At 39.5% G+C, this 22,413-nt stretch overlaps 2 protein-coding genes across 7 annotated transcripts in view; one reads left to right on the forward strand and one right to left on the reverse strand.

Annotated features, from left to right (window-relative positions):
* Nucleotides 1–18,542, reverse strand: part of Sugb (Sugar baby) — an 81,762-nt gene extending 63,220 nt beyond the window's left edge. For all 3 annotated transcript variants that reach the window (XM_053782052.2, XM_053782051.2, XM_053782053.2), the window contains exons 1-2: nt 18,404–18,542; nt 11,953–12,047 (exon numbers count right to left, since the gene is read on the reverse strand). The gene's annotated coding sequence lies outside the window, so the exon portion shown is untranslated. The remainder of the gene's footprint in view (nt 1–11,952; nt 12,048–18,403) is intronic.
* A 2,110-nt stretch (nt 18,543–20,652) lies between these two features.
* LOC128692726 (cartilage acidic protein 1) overlaps nt 20,653–22,413 on the forward strand; it is an 82,444-nt gene continuing 80,683 nt past the window's right edge. The window contains exon 1 of one of the 4 annotated variants that reach the window (XM_053782047.2): nt 20,653–20,812. The gene's annotated coding sequence lies outside the window, so the exon portion shown is untranslated. Of the gene's footprint in view, nt 20,938–20,966; nt 21,113–22,413 lie in introns of those variants that run through there. The other 3 variants (XM_053782050.2, XM_053782049.2, XM_053782048.2) reach the window with 3 other exon arrangements.

Consider the following 22,413-nt stretch of genomic DNA (forward strand, 5'->3'; position numbering starts at 1 on the left):
TGTAATAATATAATACTGATATCATGAAGAGGAAATTGTACAAAATACGGAGTGGATTGACACTCAACAGTGTGACTGTTTGCTAGAGGACATTGCTCCTGCTCTCACATTTGCGACAATAACATTGTCTGAGTAACTATGATTGAGTGTAAACTGAATATCAGTGATTGAAACAATGATTCTAGAACTACATGTAAAACGAGACATGTTATTAATAAATTTTGTATTATTACATAACATATATGTTATAGGTAGTGAGGTTGGAATGATGATGAAATATTCTTGGGGATTTTTTAGTCACCTGCCAAGATGACTTTTTGAAACAAAAAACTTGTAACATGCTTTTTTATTTATTGGGAAGGAATGCTGGTATTCTTTTTGGAATGACGCAATAGTAACAGGGATATCATGTCTCCATTTTTACTTTGGATCAGACTTCACAGACAGCATGCATATATATATATACATACATTGGGTTTCTCCTCTTTCAAAGATAGACTCTTGTTCCTTTTTGTATCGTCATGATGCCATGTGATGGATGAATCTTTCCTCCGGTCTCACTCGATGAGCAGACTTCAAATGCCGAGCAAGGCTAGTAGGCCCTTCTCCTCAGTCTACAAAATTACATAAAAGAGAAGAAGATATCTTTTAAAACCCTTTAGAATAAGGTTCCTGGAGAAAAGAGGGATACAAGAAACAGATGATTGCTGCATGATTATGAATTTTGAGGGTTGGTCCTGCTGTAAGCATTACAAAGGTGAAGGAGTACAGGTCTCTCAGTGGGAAATATATGGGATTAATTGGATCTAACATCGAGACTTAGAGCAAACATAGTTGTTTCGCCAATGTAGTCATCTTTATGGAATGGAGCATAACAAGAGTAGTGAATGTGTAAACAAGAATATGTACTTAAAAGGAAAGGCTATTCGAAGTATGGGTCATAATGTGTTTATCTTGACCTGCAAAGAAAACTGCAAGGTAAGAGAGCAGAGTAATTTGAGTAAAATTATATAATAATATAGAGACCTTTGAACAATGAAGAAGAAATTGTGGTAGGGGACTTGAATCACAAGTGTAAAAACTTTTAGAGAGTGTAGTAGTTTGTCTTCCAGAAAAGATAAATGGTGATGCTTTGATTGAACTTTGATGAAGGGTTTTAGAGAGTAATACATTTTTTAAAAATAGATAAATAAAGTATACATATATGTAGCTATATGATAGTAGTTTGTTTTTATGTATTGGTAGATAAAGAAGACTTGTCTGAGAGACTTCAAATGTACATGTTTATGAGATGGTAGATTCAGATTTCTTTCTGTTGTAGCTACACTAAGTAACAGGAATGGATACAAGGAAATAAGAAGCATCAGAATAGAGATATAAGGTTTTATACTAAAGAGGTGCTATTATGGTAAGATATAAACAGCTATTGAGGATAGATGGGCAATGAGGCATGGCAATGAGCAATTCAAAAGAGATGGGGGGAAGGTTTAAAAATGTAGTGTTAGGAGTGTTCAGCAGAAGTTTGTGGTTACAGAAAGAGAGGAGAGGCGTTGGTAGGAAATGATGTAAAGAGAGTAGTAGGGAGAAAAAGTTAGCATATGAGAAGTTATGACAAAGGAAGTGATGCAAGTAAAGATATTTATGGAAGAAAAGAGAAGTTAAGAATTGAAGAAATGTAAAAGGCAAATGAGAGAGTGGTCATATGTTATCAACAAATTTTTGTGAAAATAAGAAAAGTTTTGGGAGATTAACAGTTAAGAGCCTGAAACAAATGGGATTTGTAGATTAAAATAGGAGAAACTTATTAATGAGAGGGTGTGGAAGATGGAAAGGGAATTTTGAGGAATTTTAAAATTTTGATGAGATAGGAAGCTTGATTGAACTTGTATAGGAAGGAGGAATACATTTTTGTAAGGAGTAGGAAGAGCCAGATGATGTGGTAGGAGTGGTAAATGAAGAGTGTGAGTAGGAGGGATTGATGAGATAGATGAATGTTAAAGCAGGGGGAATAGTTGATCATTGGTCTATTTAATAATGTATGGAAGAGGTAAGGTACAAGGGATTAGAGCAGAAGAGCATGAAGCTTTATATAAAGGGGCAAAGGGATAAAAGAGAGTTGAGAAATTATAGATATAGGCATGGGGTCCGAAAGTGTATGGTAGGTTTAAAATGAAGAGAATTAAGAGTAAGGGAGAAAGGGTAGCGGGAGAACAGGAGCGATTTAGGAATGGAGTGATGTAAAGGTGTATTAAGTGAAAATTAAGTAGAAAGTTTTACAAAGGTAGAAGTGATGTGGCATTTATGGATTGGAAAAGTATGAAGGGTGGATAGGGAGCAATGTAAAGATGTTGCAAATGATGGTGTGGAGAGTAGTCAAATTTGTTGAAAATAAGAAAAGTTTTAGAGATTAAGTTAAGAAGCTAGAACAAGTTAGAAAGATAGGAAGAGGAGATTATTTGAGTAAGTAGGTCAGAAGAGGAATATTTGAGTTGTTAAAGGGTTGATGAAGATAGAAGTGTGATTTGTAAGGAGCAAAGGAGGAATACTTTGTGCAAGAAGGCAGTGGGTAGGGTTAAAGATAAGGAATCGATACACAAAGTGATGTTAAGCAGATAGCTTGGTTTGCATGATTTACAATGTATAAGATAGGAGATTCAGGGGCATAGTTCGTTCAGAGAGTGATGGTGCGTGAGATTTGGTAGGGTAGAGTTAGAAAGATAAGAGAAGATGAAAGTGAGATAACAAGGAGGTTAGAAAACTGTAGTGTAAAGCACCCTTCTGGCAAGACAGTGATGGAGTGAATGATGGTGAAAGTTTTTCTTTTTCGGGCCACCCTGCCTTGGTGGGAATCGGCCGGTGTGATAATAAAAAAAAAAAAAATGTTATTAAATACATACATGTTAATAATAATACATGTTATTAATAATAACATGTACTATTATTATTTATAACATTATTTTATTTTATATTATCACACCGGCCGATTCCCACCAAGGCAGGGTGGCCCGAAAAAGAAAAACTTTCACCATCATTCACTCCATCACTGTCTTGCCAGAAGGGTGCTTTACACTACAGTTTTTAAACTGCAACATTAACACCCCTCCTTCAGAGTGCAGGCACTGTACTTCCCATCTCCAGGACTCAAGTCCGGCCTGCCGGTTTCCCTGAATCCCTTCATAAATGTTACTTTGCTCACACTCCAACAGCACGTCAAGTATTAAAAACCATTTGTCTCCATTCACTCCTATCAAACACGCTCAAGCATGCCTGCTGGAAGTCCAAGCCCCTCGCACACAAAACCTCCTTTACCCCCTCCCTCCAACCCTTCCTAGGCCGACCCCTACCCCGCCTTCCTTCCACTACAGACTGATACACTCTTGAAGTCATTCTGTTTCGCTCCATTCTCTCTACATGTCCGAACCACCTCAACAACCCTTCCTCAGCCCTCTGGACAACAGTTTTGGTAATCCCGCACCTCCTCCTAACTTCCAAACTACGAATTCTCTGCATTATATTCACACCACACATTGCCCTCAGACATGACATCTCCACTGCCTCCAGCCTTCTCCTCGCTGCAACATTCATCACCCACGCTTCACACCCATATAAGAGCGTTGGTAAAACTATACTCTCATACATTCCCCTCTTTGCCTCCAAGGACAAAGTTCTTTGTCTCCACAGACTCCTAAGTGCACCACTCACTCTTTTTCCCTCATCAATTCTATGATTCACCTCATCTTTCATAGACCCATCCGCTGACACGTCCACTCCCAAATATCTGAATACGTTCACCTCCTCCATACTCTCTCCCTCCAATCTGATATTCAATCTTTCATCACCTAATCTTTTTGTTATCCTCATAACCTTACTCTTTCCTGTATTCACCTTTAATTTTCTTCTTTTGCACACCCTACCAAATTCATCCACCAATCTCTGCAACTTCTCTTCAGAATCTCCCAAGAGCACAGTGTCATCAGCAAAGAGCAGCTGTGACAACTCCCACTTTGTGTGTGATTCTTTATCTTTTAACTCCACGCCTCTTGCCAAGACCCTCGCATTTACTTCTCTTACAACCCCATCTATAAATATATTAAACAACCACGGTGACATCACACATCCTTGTCTAAGGCCTACTTTTACTGGGAAAAAATTTCCCTCTTTCCTACATACTCTAACTTGAGCCTCACTATCCTCGTAAAAACTCTTCACTGCTTTCAGTAACCTACCTCCTACACCATACACTTGCAACATCTGCCACATTGCCCCCCTATCCACCCTGTCATACGCCTTTTCCAAATCCATAAATGCCACAAAGACCTCTTTAGCCTTATCTAAATACTGTTCACTTATATGTTTCACTGTAAACACCTGGTCCACACACCCCCTACCTTTCCTAAAGCCTCCTTGTTCATCTGCTATCCTATTCTCCGTCTTACTCTTAATTCTTTCAATTATAACTCTACCATACACTTTACCAGGTACACTCAACAGACTTATCCCCCTATAATTTTTGCACTCTCTTTTATCCCCTTTGCCTTTATACAAAGGAACTATGCATGCTCTCTGCCAATCCCTAGGTACCTTACCCTCTTCCATACATTTATTAAACAATTGCACCAACCACTCCAAAACTATATCCCCACCTGCTTTTAACATTTCTATCTTTATCCCATCAATCCCGGCTGCCTTACCCCCTTTCATTTTACCTACTGCCTCACGAACTTCCCCCACACTCACAACTGGCTCTTCCTCACTCCTACAAGATGTTATTCCTCCTTGCCCTATACACGAAATCACAGCTTCCCTATCTTCATCAACATTTAACAATTCCTCAAAATATTCCTTCCATCTTCCCAATACCTCTAACTCTCCATTTAATAACTCTCCTCTCCTATTTTTAACTGACAAATCCATTTGTTCTCTAGGCTTTCTTAACTTGTTAATCTCACTCCAAAACTTTTTCTTATTTTCAACAAAATTTGTTGATAACATCTCACCCACTCTCTCATTTGCTCTCTTTTTACATTGCTTCACCACTCTCTTAACCTCTCTCTTTTTCTCCATATACTCTTCCCTCCTTGCATCACTTCTACTTTGTAAAAACTTCTCATATGCTAACTTTTTCTCCCTTACTACTCTCTTTACATCATCATTCCACCAATCGCTCCTCTTCCCTCCTGCACCCACTTTCCTGTAACCACAAACTTCTGCTGAACACTCTAACACTACATTTTTAAACCTACCCCATACCTCTTCGACCCCATTGCCTATGCTCTCATTAGCCCATCTATCCTCCAATAGCTGTTTATATCTTACCCTAACTGCCTCCTCTTTTAGTTTATAAACCTTCACCTCTCTCTTCCCTGATGCTTCTATTCTCCTTGTATCCCATCTACCTTTTACTCTCAGTGTAGCTACAACTAGAAAGTGATCTGATATATCTGTGGCCCCTCTATAAACATGTACATCCTGAAGTCTACTCAACAGTCTTTTATCTACCAATACATAATCCAACAAACTACTGTCATTTCGCCCTACATCATATCGTGTATACTTATTTATCCTCTTTTTCTTAAAATATGTATTACCTATAACTAAACCCCTTTCTATACAAAGTTCAATCAAAGGGCTCCCATTATCATTTACACCTGGCACCCCAAACTTACCTACCACACCCTCTCTAAAAGTTTCTCCTACTTTAGCATTCAAGTCCCCTACCACAATTACTCTCTCACTTGGTTCAAAGGCTCCTATACATTCACTTAACATCTCCCAAAATCTCTCTCTCTCCTCTGCATTCCTCTCTTCTCCAGGTGCATACACGCTTATTATGACCCACTTCTCGCATCCAACCTTTACTTTAATCCACATAATTCTTGAATTTACACATTCATATTCTCTTTTCTCCTTCCATAACTGATCATTTAACATTACTGCTACCCCTTCCTTTGCTCTAACTCTCTCAGATACTCCAGATTTAATCCCATTTATTTCCCCCCACTGAAACTCTCCTACCCCCTTCAGCTTTGTTTCGCTTAGGGCCAGGACATCCAACTTCTTTTCATTCATAACATCAGCAATCATCTGTTTCTTGTCATCCGCACTACATCCACGCACATTTAAGCAACCCAGTTTTATAAAGTTTTTCTTCTTCTCTTTTTTAGTAATTGTATACAGGAGAAGGGGTTACTAGCCCATTGCTCCCGGCATTTTAGTCGCCTCATACGACACGCATGGCTTACGGAGGAAAGATTCTTTTCCACTTCCCCATGGACAATAGAAGAAATAAAAAAGAACAAGAGCTATTTAGAAAAAGGAGAAAAACCTAGATGTATGTATATATATATATGCATGTGCGTGTCTGTGAAGTGTGACCAAAGTGTTAGTAGGAGTAGCAAGATATCCCTGTTATCTTAGCGTGTTTATGAGACAGAAAAAGAAACCAGCAATCCTACCATCATGCAAAACAATTACAGGTTTTTGTTTCACAGTCATCTGGCAGGACGGTAGTACTTCCCTGGGTGGTTGCTGTCTACCAACCTACTACCTATTTATAACATGTATGTTATTAAATACCACTGTCTCAACCGCTGAATTATTGTGAAATGTTTGGAAGAGCAGGGAGACTAATGTTCACTCCAGCATAAACAAAGTCACACTGACGATGTGTCAACGACTCCCTCGTATTTTTGTACAATTTCCTTCTTCAATTATATCGTATTTATTATTATTATTATTGTTATTATTAGCAATAGCAGAAATGTTCGATTCTTTGCTGTGTTCAAGAGTAAACACATGATGTCACCGTCTAATACCTGTCCGAATAGCCATTCCAATATGCAGTCATGAATGGGTTTACATTATTTATACTGTAGTTTAATAGCAAATAATGAACAAACAAAACACTCACCACACTGAGTGGTGGGAGGGCTGGCTGCCAGTTGCGGGGGTCGGAGGGAGGGTAGTAGGGACTCTCAGTGGTGGAGGCATTGGTGGAGTCTGTGGTATTTAATAACATACATGTTATTAACATACATGTTATTAAATAACATAAGTTATTAAAGCATAACATGTACTGTATATATTTAGTACAATTTACGATGTTTTCATGTATTTTATGATTATTCATGGTTCAACAAGTTAAGGAAGCAGTATTGTAACATATTTCCCTACAATATATTGGGGCACCAAACATTCACGGTTTTTCAACATTCGCGAGGCTCTTGATCCCCTAACCCTCGCGATAGTTGAGGGAGACCTGTACACCTAAATTCGAGCGCCCTCAAATCTAGTGGGAGAAAGCTGGTAGGCCTACATATGAAAGAGTGGGTCTATGTGGTCAGTGTGTGCAGTATAAAAAAAATCCTGCAGCACACAGTGCATAATGAGAAAAAAAAAAAATTTGATCATTTGTTTGGAATAAAACAGCGACTTTGCACTGTATTTTCGTATGGTATTTATTGTTGTATTCTAGTTTTCTTGGTCTCATTTTATACAATGGAAGACATATTACAGAAATTGAGATGATTTTGACTGGTTTTACAATGAAAAGTACCTTGAAATTGAGCTCAAAGTAGCAGAAATGTTTGATTTTTACCAAAGTTCAAAAGTAAACAAATCATGCCAAGTGTCCAATACACGTCAACTGGTGAGTCTAATGTTCTTTCGCAAGTGAACCAATATTATTTATACCATTTTTTACACTAATGCAGTAGTCTGCATAACAGTAAATCTTTATTTTTTGTGAGAATAAAAATTCAAAGTGGAAAGCAAAAGAATGTAAGAGGGGCCTTGAGACGTGACTAATGAACAGAGGAAATGTCATTTTAGTGCCAGGAATGTCTTTCTTGTTTATTCTGGACCCTATTCAGAAATTGCCATCTTTTGAAATTTGTGTGAAATTGGCAAAATTGCTAAATTCTGATCACTGTACTAGATAGTTGAAATTGGTAAATGGGTGGTTTCTTGCACTCATTCAATAGAAAAAATGGAGTTCTAGCGAAATATTAATGTTTTTTGTCGACTAGTACAGTGGAATTGGCCGAAAATGGGGCTCAAAGTGGGCAAAATCGCCGATGCGTAAACATCGCCGAGACCGCTAACTTCGCGAGAGCATAATTCCGTAAGTTTTCCATCAAATTTCATACTTTTGGTGTCATTATGATTAGGAAAAGATTCTCTATCTTTTCATAAAAATTTTTTTTTTTAAATTTGGCCGATCCTAAGAACGAGTCTCGGAGAGGGCCTGTCGACCCTCAAAGGGTTAAACATGTATGTATGTTCTGACAATACAGGCGTTTCTAAATATCTACTGGTGGCAAGCTGAATAAGAACATAAGAAAGAAGGAACACTGCAACAGTCCTACTGGCCCATGCGGAGCAGGTCCATGTTCCCCCCCCCCAGATTAGCCCACTGATCCCCCCCCCGGATTAGCCCAATGATCCCCCCCCCCCGGATTAGCCCAATGATCCCCCCCCCCAGATTAGCCCAATGACCCACCCAGTCTGGTCACCTCCAATCAAGGAAGGAGCACGGCACCAGACCCAGCAGCACAAGCTAGTCAGGTCCAACTCACACCCACCCACACCCACTCATGTATTTATCTAATCTATTTTTAAAACTACACAACGTTTTAGCCTGAATAACTGTACTTGGGAGTTCGTTCCACTCATCCACAACTCTATTGTCAAACCAGTGCTTTCCTATATCCATCCTGAATCTGAATTTTTCCAACTTGAAACCATTACTGCGAGTCCTGTCTTGGCTGAAAATTTTCAGCACGCTATTTACATCCCCTTTATTTATTCCTGTTTTCCATTTATACACCTCGATCATATCCCCCTAATTCTACGCCTTCCTAGAGAGTGCAGATTCAGGGCCCCCTCTGTCTATTCTCATAGGGAAGATCTCTGATACATGGGATCATCTTTGTCATCCTCCTCTGTACGTTTTCCAGAGCATTTATATCCATTCTGTAATACGGTGACAAGAACTGAGCAGCATAGTCTAAATGAGGCCTAACCAAGGATATACAGAGTTGAAGAACAGCCCGAGTACCACAGATGTTGACACAGTATTTTCTTATGCCCATGGTGTTTCTGCTTTTCAATGGGTCTCTGTATTATATAGTACAGTGGTCCCTCAATAATTGTCCGGCCTGAAAGTCATCCATTTCGGAAATAGTCCTGTTATTTCGTCTAAACACTGGCTCGCAAATGGTCAGTTGACTCGCTAATCGTCTTTCATCTGGGACGTGTACACACAGCCCCGAGCCACCTCACACTCCATTCCCAGCCAGTGTGCCACTGTTTATCAGTGAGTGAGGATGATCCCATGAGTTCATATGATACATTTCATAATATTCCATTCGTTTTAGTGCCTGCAACTGCTAAATAAGTCACCATGGCTCCAAAGAAACCTTCTAGTACCAGCCCTTTGGTAAAGAATGTGACAAAGTTTTAGTGCCTGCAACTGCTAAATAAGTCACCATGGCTCCAAAGAAACCTTCTAGTACCAGCCCTTTGGTAAAGAATGTGACAAACACACATAATTAAAGAAAAAGTTTGTAGAAAAATACGAAGGTGGTGGTGGTAGAGTGGAAGCAGTTGTGATAGTGGTTGATGGTGGTAGCAGTTGTAATAGTGGTAGAAGGTGGTAGTGATGGTGGTAGCAGTTGTAATAGTGGTAGAAGGTGGTAGCGACGGTGGTAGCAGTTGTAATGGTGGTAGAAGGTGGTAGTGATGGTGGTAGCAGTTGTAATAGTGGTAGAAGGTGGTAGTGATGGTGGTAGCAGTTGTAATAGTGGTAGAAGGTGGTAGTGGTTGTGATGGTGGTAGAGGGTACCTTCTTCAGTGATTCAGCAATTCTACTAACTCCTCCAATGTTGTTGGAGTTATATAGGGCTACAGAAAACACCGCCGCCTCAGCTGCTGCTTCACCACCATTATGGACGGCTTACTCTCAGTGACCTTTATACACCCAACGACGACACAACACCTCGTGACATACATAATGACTTATTTTATTCATTCTAGAGTATATTCCATGTTTCTATGTTATTAGTATGTGACCTCAGACACTTATTTGATCCTAAGAGATTTTTGGAAAGAACACTTCAGTATCCTCCATTCCATAAGCCTTATAGGTAAGGCTTGGGAGGGAGTGACTACCAGGACTTTGAACTCTGCTTGGAGAAAATTGTGGCCAGATTGTGTCCACAAGAGTGACTTTGAAGGGTTTGTGGCTACCCTGGTGAGCCTATGTCACTTGTGAACTCAATTGTGGCATTGGGGAGTTCCATGGGGTTGGATGTGAGTTTGGAGGATGTGGAAGAGTTGGTGGAGGACCACAACGAAGAGCTAACCACTGAGGAGCTGCAAGAGCTTCAGCAGGAACAGAAACAGATTGCAGCTCAGAATCTTGCTGCAGAGGAGGAAGAGAGATGGAAGAAGGTGCCTTCTTCAGAAATTAAGGAGATTTTTGAAATGTGGGGTAGGATGGAAAGATTTATGGAGAAACATCACCCTGAGAAGGATGTTGCAAGCCATAGTGGCTTGCCAGAAACAGAGACTCCAGTGACTCTCAAGCTGGTCCTAGTGGCATTAAGAAACAGAGAAGAGAAGTAACCCCAGAAAAGGACTTGGTAGTACCTGAGGTGTTGATGGAAGGGGATTCCCCTTCCAAACAGTAACTAATCCAATCTCTCTCCTCCTCCAGTCTTCCATACACTAAGAAGAATTGCCAATAAAGGTAAGTGTTATCCTGTTAATGTTTCATCATGTCCCATTGAATTGTTTATGTACTACATCTATATTTCATGTAAAATTTTTTTTTGTTTTAATACTTCTGGGTGCCAGGAACGGATTAATTGTATTTACATTATTTCTTATGGGGAAAATTGATTCGAAAATCGTCTATTTCGATAATAGTCCCACTTCCAGGAATGGATTATGGACGATAATTGAGGGACCACTGTACTTCCTTCCACACCTCTCACTCCAATATGTTGTAACTTAGCAACATTGGTAAAAATACAAAACAATATCCTATCAAACTGTACCAAATATATAGGAACTCATCACATCTATACCAAAAAATATGCTAAGGATTAACCCTTAACCCTTTGACTGTCGAGGTCGTATATATACGTCTTACGAGGTACCGTGTTTGACGTATATATACTCATAAATTCTAGCGGCTTCAAATCAAGCAGGAGAAAGCTAGTAGGCCCACATGTGAGAGAATGGGTCTGTGTGGTCAGTGTGCACCATATAAAAAAAATCCTGGAGCATGCAGTGCATAATGAGAAGAAAAAACTCCGACCGTTTTTTTTAATTAAAATGCCGACTTTGTGGTCTATTTTCGTATAGTATTTATGGTTATATTCTCGTTTTCTTGGTCCCATTTGATAGAATGGAAAACATATTATAGAAATAGAGGTGATTTTGATTGATTTTACTATAAAAAGAACCTGGAAATGGAGTTCAAAGTAGGGGAAATGTTTAATTTTTGCCAATGTTCAAAAGTAAACAAATGTAAACATTGATAAATTAGACACATGTGCAACTCTTGGGTATCTTTATTGAGGAAACGTTTTGCCACACAGTGGCTTCATCAGTCCATACAAAGGAGAATCTTGAAGTACAGGAGGAGAATGAGGTAATCAGTCCCTCAGCCTTGAGTCGATGTGGTCAGTCCATCAATCAAGAGTTGCACATGTGTCTAATTTATCAACGTGTCGGTTCTCTGAACCATTGATCTACAAATGTAAACATAAAAAGATTGAATAACAAAATTTCTCTTTTCCTTAAGGTGCTGATTCGTTAGTTGATCATAAATACTCACTGCTGTAAATAAAAATTCCTGGATAAGCATGTTCAATTTTAGTGTGGTCTCAAGGTGTATACCTGCCTATGAATTTTCCCTTGTCTTTCAATGTGTGTATTATTTACCTTTATGTTGAATCCAAACACTATGTAGGTCTCTTGCTTATTATGCAGCAGACATCTTTATAAGTGTTGGAGTTAACCAGATCTAGGAGTGTTTTCTGCAAAGAGAACAGTTTTAAGTTCCTGAGGGACATTAAGTACGTAATTAAGTTTAGTTAGTTAAGTACAGGTAAATTTATGTACAATTATCATACATGGTGTAAATTACCTAGGATAACCCCAAAAAAGTCAGGATGACTTCCATTGCAAATGATAAATACTAGGACACTGCCCTATATCATCCTTATGTTGTTTGTCAAGGTGAAGTACTGTAGCCAGGGCCGGATTACCGCACAGGCAAACTAGGCATTTGCCTAGGGCCCCGCGCATTTGGGGGCCCCGCGGTCCAAGGGGTTCAGGGGCTCATCCAAAACTGCGCACATGGTGCAAGTGCAAAGGGGTCCCTACCTAAAAAGTTCAAGTGTTTGGAGAGTAAAATTGATTTTTAAAAATTAATCAAAACAAAAATAAATAATGAAATAAAATAAAAATAAATAAACCTAACCATAGATGGCAACACTCAACACGCCTTTGTTTACATCAGAACAGCTGTGTTTTCCCGCTAATGGGTGAGTATGGGAGATTCCTCTCCAAATTTCTGTAGTAATTACAAGTTATCTAGACTTGTACTGTGACAAATTAACTGAAGTGTTGTTGATAGACATTGATGTGTATGGATAAATGTTTGTTTTTGTCTCTAAATGTTAAGGGAGGTACCTGATAGGGTTACTTGACCAGTAAAGACGCATGGACCAGTAAAGACGCATTTTTGGTAAAAATACTATAAAGAAAAACCTAAAAACGCAAACTGACTTCCGTTTGTAGGTTTTAAAAGCACTTTGTCCTGTCTTTAAGTCTTTATCATTTCAATAACAGATCTCAATTGATTGATGTTCTACATCACTTCCGTCGCAAATGCTTAGTTTTCAAGTTGCGACGGAAGTGATGTAGAACATCAATTAATTTACTACATATTTCCCCAGAAGCACATAAGCCACATCAGAAAATCATTGGTTGGGTGAAACTGAAAATTGTCCCTGCATTCTTTAATTCTCATGTCCTTATCTATGGTGGTAGGCCATATATCATGCAAAACATAATGATTAGTTTAGTTATGAAAATGGTAATATAAATACCATTGTGCATTGTTCTTGGACTCAGTATGATTTCTGTTTAAGTAAATTGGAGATCAAGGAGGATGAATTAGTAAAATATTCGTAGCCCAAATCACTAACCTAATCTATGGTAAAAGTTCTGTATATGACTCCTTTCTGGTAACGTTTTGAATTTTTAGATGCACAGCCAGAGGAAAGGGGGCTACAAGGGCCATATCCCCCCAATTGACAGAAAAAAAAATTTAATAATAATTAAAAAATTAATAATAATTGATAATGAAAAATTTGTATTTGCATGATTACAGACAGTGATACATCCTCATTATGGCATCTCGTGAACGTGATGTTGGACGTTCTTATGCGAGTGGGTCACAGAAAAGAAAGAAAAAAATTCAAGAAGAAGAACAGAAAAAGAAAGATGTAGGAAGCTGCAGAAAGATCACAGACATGCTCACGAAAACAGTTTCTGATGTTACCAGTACAGTTGAATCTGCAGATACGTCATATCATACAGGAAGCCCTCCCTCCATTATTTCTCAGCCAGCATCTACTTCTTTTGTGTCTCCTCTCAATGTCTCAACGGACATTTCATCCACAGGATTTGTCTTAAAAGATCCTGCCTCATGGCCAAATGTAATCCCAGATTCTCTATGTAATGCTTTCATTGCAGAAAACTTCAGTCAAACTCTGAACATTGACTTTAGGAAATCAGCAAGGATTTATGATGATGGAAGTCGTCGTTGTTTAAAGTCACCTATGTTTTATAGGAAGCTTGCAAATTCAGAAACTGTGAAAAGATCATAGATGGTATACTCTCAGTGCAGCATGATGCAACACATGCTTTGAAAGACAGCTTTGCTGAAATACGTTCTGCTTTGATCCAAATAGCAGAGGATGAAGACCAGACAGCAACTACAAGAAGCGAAGCAGCCAGCTTAGCATCAAAATTGGAAGATTTTGAATTGGCCTTACTCTGTGTGCTTTGGGACTGTATACTGGAACGGTTAAATGCCACGAACAAGACACTTCAGAAAATTGAAATTGAAATGGCTACTTGTGCTAACCTCTATGCAGGCTTAGTGGAATTTGTAAGCTCACTTCGCAATGATGAAGCTTTTGAAATGTTTGAAGAGAAAGCTAAACTGCTGGTGAAAGACTACAGTTACCGGGCTGATCATCAGCGGTCAAGGAAGAGGAAACGCAATTTTGAAGAGCCAGACAATGAAATTGTGTTGCTACCAAGGCAGAAATGTAAGACAGCTACATACTTCGTCATTCTGGATTCACTGATTACAGAATTGGTGAAAAGAAAAGAAATCTACCAGAATCTCAATGACAAGTTTGGATTTCTGTTCAAAATTACTACTATGCCAGATGCAGAATTGAGAGAAGCTGCATTAAAGTTGCAACAACACCTTTCAGCAGATGTTCAGGACACATTTGTTGAAGAAATAGTTCATTTTTCTGGGTATATGAATCAGATTAAAGCTCCACCTGAAAAATGTGCGCCCTCAGCTGCTTTGAAACATTTAAGAAATGCAGGTATCTCAGAAACCTTCCCTAATGTTGACATAGTGTATCGCCTTTACCTAACACTTCCAGCTACTAACTGTGAAGGAGAACGTTCATTTTCTGTTTTGAAAAGAGTGAAAAACCAGCTCCGTTCAACAATGAGCCAAGACAAATTGTGTAACCTAGCCTTGTTGACCATTGAGTCTGATCTAACAAGAAATATTGATTTTCAGAATATAATTGATGATTTTGCCAATATGAAATCCAGAAAAAAGTTTATTTAAGAAGTGCCTGTGAATATAAACAATTCTTTACTTTCTTGAGTTTATATGATTTGATAGTCTTATGCATGATGCAATGATAACAATAATGGTCAGTGATTTATAAAGGGAATAATAGTGCTGTAGTGGTTATGCTGAATATAATAGGTACATGATGTCACTACTTTAATAGCCTAATCTAGTAATACTATGCTGTCTTGAGTTTATTCTCTTTAAAATGCATGATTTAACAAGATAGTTATAATGGCTGTTGGTAAATGGTTTTGGTTGTCTTGATGTACTTTCCCTATTAAATTTAATCTAAATAGCCAGAATGTATTTAATTAGACCTTAAACAGGCTCACACCGACCCCCCCCCCCCCACCCCCAAGCTGGAAGGGGTCGCTTCGCTTACCCGTAACTCAAAGGGGCCCCGCCAATCTGAGTAGCCTAGGGCCCGGAGACTTCTTAATCCAGCCCTGACTGTAGCCACTAAATTAGAAACAAAACTGATTTTTTTTTATTTGAAACTCTATACAAACTATGATGAAAATAAAAGGGCCACCAAAAATGTAGAAAAACCTATTAGATGATTCAGTAAGTTTATTTAGGTACAGGTACACATAAATAGTTACACAAAGTTCAGGTGACTACAATTATCATACATGGTAACACATTAATAAAATCCCAAAACAAGTGATTTTGAATTATTATCAGAACTGCGGCTTGGCCAAGACTTGATCCTGCGCTCCCATGCCCAGCCTTGTGTGTACTGAATAAAGTACGCATCACTTTCTCCACTTCACCAGCAATCCTTAAACATCAGGTACTCAGTAGTACTGAGCGTGTTTTCCCTGATACAAAGACATCTGTGGTCATGGAGCCTCAGAGATTAATTTCAACCTCATCCTGTTTGGTGTACCAGCCTTCACGAGCAGTCTATATATTAATGAAATCACAAAATGAGTGACTTTGAATCATTAACAGAACTGCGGCTTGACCAGGACTTGATCCTGCCGAGTGTCTGGTGTTTAAGGATTGCTGGTCAAGTGGAGAAAGTAAAGTGTAATTTGTTCAGTTCCCACAGGGCTGGGCATGGGAATGCAGGATCAAGTCCTGGCCAAGCCGCAGCTCTGTAATGATGGTAACATGTAAATTACCTAGGATAACCCCTAAAAAAAGTCAAGATAAGTGGCTTAGTAAGTTTATTTAGATATAGGTACACATAAATACAGTTCCACAAATTATCATACATAGTAACATGTGTAAACTACCTAGGATAACCCAAAAAAGTAAGTGACATAATAATAATAATAATAATAATTTTATTTCTACAAGTACATGTACAAGGCACACAGGCCTAGCTGGCATCAATGATATACTACTATATAGAATATTATAATAATTATGGGGGAGCGCTAAGCCCGTAGGATTATACAGCACATGTGGAGAAAGGATGGAAGGTATTCAGGCTCAGTTCAGGGAACTAGAGCACAGATCCAATTCCTTAGATCAAGAGCCCCTCACCAGCATCAAGGAACTTCCCTTGAGGGGATTACTATATAGAAAGCTGCTTGTTATGCAGAGCATTTCAGGCAAATTAAGTCAGTTTTGTCCCAGAATGCGACCCTACACTGGTCGAGTAACACCCAGGTACCCATTTTACTGATGGCTGAACATGTACAACAGGTGTAAGGAAACACGCCCAATGCTTCTACCCTCGACAGGAATCGAAACCGGAACCTCAGCATGTGAAGTGAGAGCTGCAAGATCACCACCCATCTAGAAACCCATCAGTTACACAACCCAGGGCAACATGGGTTTAGAACAGGTCACTCCTGTCTGTCTCAACTACTGGATCACTACGACAAGGTCCTAAATGCACTAGAAGACAAAAAGAATGCAGATGTAATATATACAGACTTTGCAAAAGCCTTCGACAAGTGTGACCATGGCGTAATAGCGCACAAAATGCGCGCTAAAGGAATAACAGGAAAAGTCGGTCGATGGATCTATAATTTCCTCACTAACAGAACACAGAGAGTAGTCGTCAACAGAGTAAAGTCCGAGGCAGCTACGGTGAAAAGCTCTGTTCCACAAGGCACAGTACTAGCTCCCATCTTGTTCCTCATCCTCATATCCGACATAGACAAGGATGTCAGCCACAGCACCGTGTCTTCCTTTGCAGATGACACCCGAATCTGCATGACAGTGTCTTCCATTGCAGACACTGCAAGGCTCCAGGCGGACATCAACCAAATCTTTCAGTGGGCTGCAGAAAACAATATGAAGTTCAACGATGAGAAATTTCAATTACTCAGATATGGTAAACATGAGGAAATTAAATCTTCATCAGAGTACAAAACAAATTCTGGCCACAAAATAGAGCGAAACACCAACGTCAAAGACCTGGGAGTGATTATGTCGGAGGATCTCACCTTCAAGGACCATAACATTGTATCAATCGCATCTGCTAGAAAAATGACAGGATGGATAATGAGAACCTTCAAAACTAGGGAGGCCAAGCCCATGATGACACTCTTCAGGTCACTTGTTCTATCTAGGCTGGAATATTGCTGCACTCTAACAGCACCTTTCAAGGCAGGTGAAATTGCCGACCTAGAAAATGTACAGAGAACTTTCACGGCGCGCATAACGGAGATAAAACACCTCAATTACTGGGAGCGCTTGAGGTTTCTAAACCTGTATTCCCCGGAACGCAGGAGGGAGAGATACATGATTATATACACCTGGAAAATCCTAGAGGGACTAGTACCGAACTTGCACACGAAAATCACTCACTACGAAAGCAAAAGACTTGGCAGACGATGCACCATCCCCCCAATGAAAAGCAGAGGTGTCACTAGCACGTTAAGAGACCATACAATAAGTGTCAGGGGCCTGAGACTGTTCAACTGCCTCCCAGCACACATAAGGGGGATTACCAACAGACCCCTGGCAGTCTTCAAGCTGGCACTGGACAAGCACCTAAAGTCAGTTCCTGATCAGCCGGGCTGTGGCTCGTACGTTGGTTTGCGTGCAGCCAGCATCAACAGCCTGGTTGATCAGGCTCTGATCCACCAGGAGGCCTGGTCACAGACCGGGCCGCGGGGGCGTTGACCCCCGAAACTCTCTCCAGGTAAACTCCAGACCATGAGTCTGGCTGTGCGCCTCAATAGAGCAACCCATGATAATTCTTTATAACCATCTAAACCAATACAGCAACCCATGATAATTCTTTATAACCATCTAAACCAATACAGCAACCCATGATAATTCTTTATAACCATCTAAACCATTTTTCTTTAATTACTATCAGTTATTATATTTATTGATGTCTTTATTAATTACACCACAAACTGGTATGCTGATTCACCATCTACCTGAAATTTTTCCGTCTGTCCCATCAGTTCTTAGCTATCTATAGGTATTAAAATCAGTAACTGCTAGCAAAAGCTACCTGATACAGTACATTAATCCCTGCTGTCCACACCTAAGTTGGTCATAGCAACACAACAAGACAAATACCTGTAGGAATCGTTGACTTAAGAAACTTTACTTCAACACTGCTGCTGCTGCTGCTTCTTTAAGTGGAGGACCAGTCTTATTTACCACTCACATTATCTACGCTACATGTAGCTTTATTACAGTTCTCTCATGGTGTATTTCAACATTTTGTGTGGAGAAAACCCACTTGTAGCTTTAATATTTATATGTGTATTTCGATAACTTCATAATAACTGCCAAAGACAATTCTGTTTAATATAAGTGACCCGGTTATAATGATTGCTTATGTAAACACTACTCTAATAACTACCCATCCAACACGTTGCTACGCTCTATTACAATTTATATATATCCTATACAGTACCCTCAAAATGTTTTTTTTTTCAAGTAGAAATACAAAAACATTATTATCATCACGTTATAATCGGTGGAAAGTTTATCATGTAGAAGTTACTCTCATGGGTATTGAGATGTAATCAAATTCGATCCATGGATAGCAAGGACAGATTCACTTCACGGAATCAAGAGCCCTTCACTGTCATCAAGGCATTATTAATATTATACCCTAAAGAAGGGGTCAGTGCAGTAGTCCTTAAAACACCCATCAAGAATATACAGCGTAAGGGACTTCAACGGCGTCATTGGTGATATGCACACGTGCTTACTCAGGGAGTCAAACATTGGTAGAATTACCGACAACAAGTTAAGTAAAAGGACACAGATGTAACTAATGTGACATTTTATTGTGACAACGTTAGATAAGATTTCGTTCGGATTTCTAGCCTCGCAGGGTTAGCCACCCAGGATAACCCAAGACAGTGCGTCGTCGAGGATTGTTTGTCCGGAATTCCAATCTCCTCAGGTACGGCTGGAAAACATTAGGGACATGTTTCCGTAAGACACCTGCTGTCCCTGTCCCTATTCACCCGCTGTCCCTGTCCCTATTCACCCATCAGTTTAAAATGGGCACCTGCATGTTAGTCGACTGGTGTTGGTCGCATCCTGGCACAAAACTGACCTAATTTTCCCGAAATGCTCAGCATAACAAGGGGCTTTCTATGTAGTAGTTTACCTGGAGAGAGTTCCGGGGGTCAACGCCCCCGCGGCCCGGTCTGTGACCAGGCCTCCTGTATGCCATTGATGTCAGCTAGGCCTGTATACCTTGTACATGTACTTGTAGTATATAAAGGTATTATTTCCAATGGGGTCCTCAATCTTTTCCCCCCAGGATGTGACCCATACCAGTCGACTAACACCCAAGTACCTACTTGCTGCCAGGTGAACAGGACAACAGGTGTAAGAAAAAGCATGAAAATAAATGGTATAAAATACCGACACAATGGAAATATAAACACATATGCAGTATAATGTGATCCTTTATTGACTACGTTTCGCCCACACAGTGGGCTTTTTTTACAAGTCACAAACAGAACTGTTTGTGACTTGAAAAAAGCCCACTGTGTGGGCGAAACGTAGTCAATAAAGGATCACATTATACTGCATGTGTGTTTATATTTCCAAGAAAAAGCATCGAAATGTTTCTACCCCGCCGGGAATCGAACCCGGGCACTTCGTGTGTGAAGCGAGAGCTTTGCCAGCCAGGCCACAGGGCCAAGAGCTTTGTCACTTTAATACCAGTATGATCCATAACCTGTGCCAATATAGAGTAAGAAATAGTATTAGCCTGCCCGAAGTGCCTATGCATACCTAGGCATGAGGAAATGGTATGGTGATACCGACAAGATGTGGAAAAAGACACTTATGTACAGTTCAGGACATTTATTAAAGGAAACGTTTCGCCACGAGTGGCTTCTTCAGTCCTAAGGACTGAAGAAGCCACTAGTGGCGAAACGTTTCCTTTAATAAATGTCCTGAACTGTACATAAGTGTCTTTTTCCACATACCTAGCCATACTAGTGGCCTTCTTTGTAATAAATAATTTATAATATGCAATAATATTTTATAATAAGTAAACCCCACATTGTAATATCAATAGAGAAATAAAGAATTTTAATTTTATTTTTTTAATAAAATGTCACATTAGTTGCACTTGTGTCCTTTTACCTAGCATGGAGTAAAATGCTTGGCTTTGCCGGTGTTTAGACTGGCGTTCCACTTGATCTAACTTGGGAATTTCGTGCTCCCGTTTCTCTTTTCAGAGGAAACTTTGTTTCCTTTCTAAATCTCGCCCTTACCTAGGAAACATTTTTTCCCTGGATTCCCAGGAGGCAGGGCTCAATAAAGCATGCATTTTGGCGTCTCGACCAACTCCCACAACACCACCAACATACGGTGTCAGCTGCCAGTGGCCCTGTAAACTACCATCAACACTAAGAAAGATTTATCTCAAGATTAGAATCATAGCTGTCAGTGGCCTTATAAACCCCAACAACAACAACATTAGCATCATATTCATATATTGCTTTAAATGTAAATTAATTTGTATTCATATTTTATCATATTAAAATGTTATAACAAAGATTATTACTGTCCCGTAGCTCGATCGCCGGAGCACTCAGCTCACATGCTGAGGTCCGGAGTTTGAATCTTCTCTGGTAAGGCTGGAAAACATTAGGGACGTGTTTCCATAAGCCATCTGCTGTCCCTGTTCACCCATCAGTTCAAAATGGCTACCCGGGTGTTAGTCGACTGGTGTGGGTCGCATCCTGGGACAAAACTGACCTAATTTGCCCGATATGCTCTGCATAATAAGAGGCTTTCTATATAGTAGTATGTCACTGATGTCAGCTAGGACTGTATACCTTGTACATGTACTTGTAGTAAATAAAGATACGACTGAGTTTAGGGGCTCCATTTTGAGCACAGTGTTAACCATATCTAGTGGATTGTGCATTATTATTAGGAGGGGAGCGCTTATCCTTTATGGGTTATATAGTGCCTGGGGAATGGAAGACATTCAGGCTCAATCCAAGGAGGAGGACAGCAGGTCCTATTCCTCTCATCAAGAGCCCCTCACTGGCTACAAGAAACCTCCACTGACAGGAGTAGACTGTTCATGGAGATAGTTAAATTTCGTGCCTAACCAAAACTAACCTAAATTTAATAGTAAGTTCAAGGTTAGGCTGGGTTACTTTTTTCTGACTATTGGAAAAAAAAAATCTTTCCATAGACCAAAAGTATAACTGTCTCCATTGCAGTAGAACCCACTTAATATTGAGAAATTTGCATAATAAAAAAAACTGGAGCCCCTATACTCAGTATTAGTCAGTATCACTAAAAATATGCTTAGTTGATATGTCATGATTAGCCCAAATGAAGTGTCATATTATTTGACTATTGTGATATCTTAGGTTAAACCTGCAGTGTCTCCCTCTTAGAGAGGCACTTTGATCCAGGGAATTAGACTAATCCTCCTCTTCTGTGGATGAAACCCAATTCTATTCCATTTACCTTTCAGTGCATGACTCTTACATGTTTAGAGCAATGCCTTGGGAAGTCACCGACTTTTCAAATCACTGACATCAGAGAGATATCCCAGCAGTTGGTTTGAAATTACTTGTTAAACTATATCCACGAGTTACTTAAAACTATGAAAATTGAGATACTGCTATGTATGGGCTTACTGGCCATACATGGCAAGTTCTTAGATTCAACCCTTTCCATTCCAATATTTTTTTCAACTTTTTAAAGTTACCCAATGATTAGTTACAATAATGTTTTAAACATGCTATGCATGTCTCACACACATCCAACCCTTCTCACTCATGTACTTAAATTCATTATTAAAGTTTCCTATGGTTATCCAACTCTTGCAAGATATCCTAAATTATCCTACCTAAGAGCTATCAAACTACATAGTTTAGGTTACTTTAGTTTAAGGTAGTGCTTACTAATATTCTTAGTAAATTTATAAATTAATGAACTCTTTGCCAGTAGCAAAATATTGGAGATATTTCCTGACCATTCGATGACTTGTTAATGACATATACATCACTGACTCATTTGTAGGTAAGACACATAGGCAACATTTAGGCAACTTTATTCCGAAACGTTTCACTTACACAGTAGGC

Source organism: Cherax quadricarinatus, chromosome 30 (assembly GCF_038502225.1).
Source record: "Cherax quadricarinatus isolate ZL_2023a chromosome 30, ASM3850222v1, whole genome shotgun sequence".
NCBI lineage: Eukaryota > Metazoa > Arthropoda > Malacostraca > Decapoda > Parastacidae > Cherax > Cherax quadricarinatus.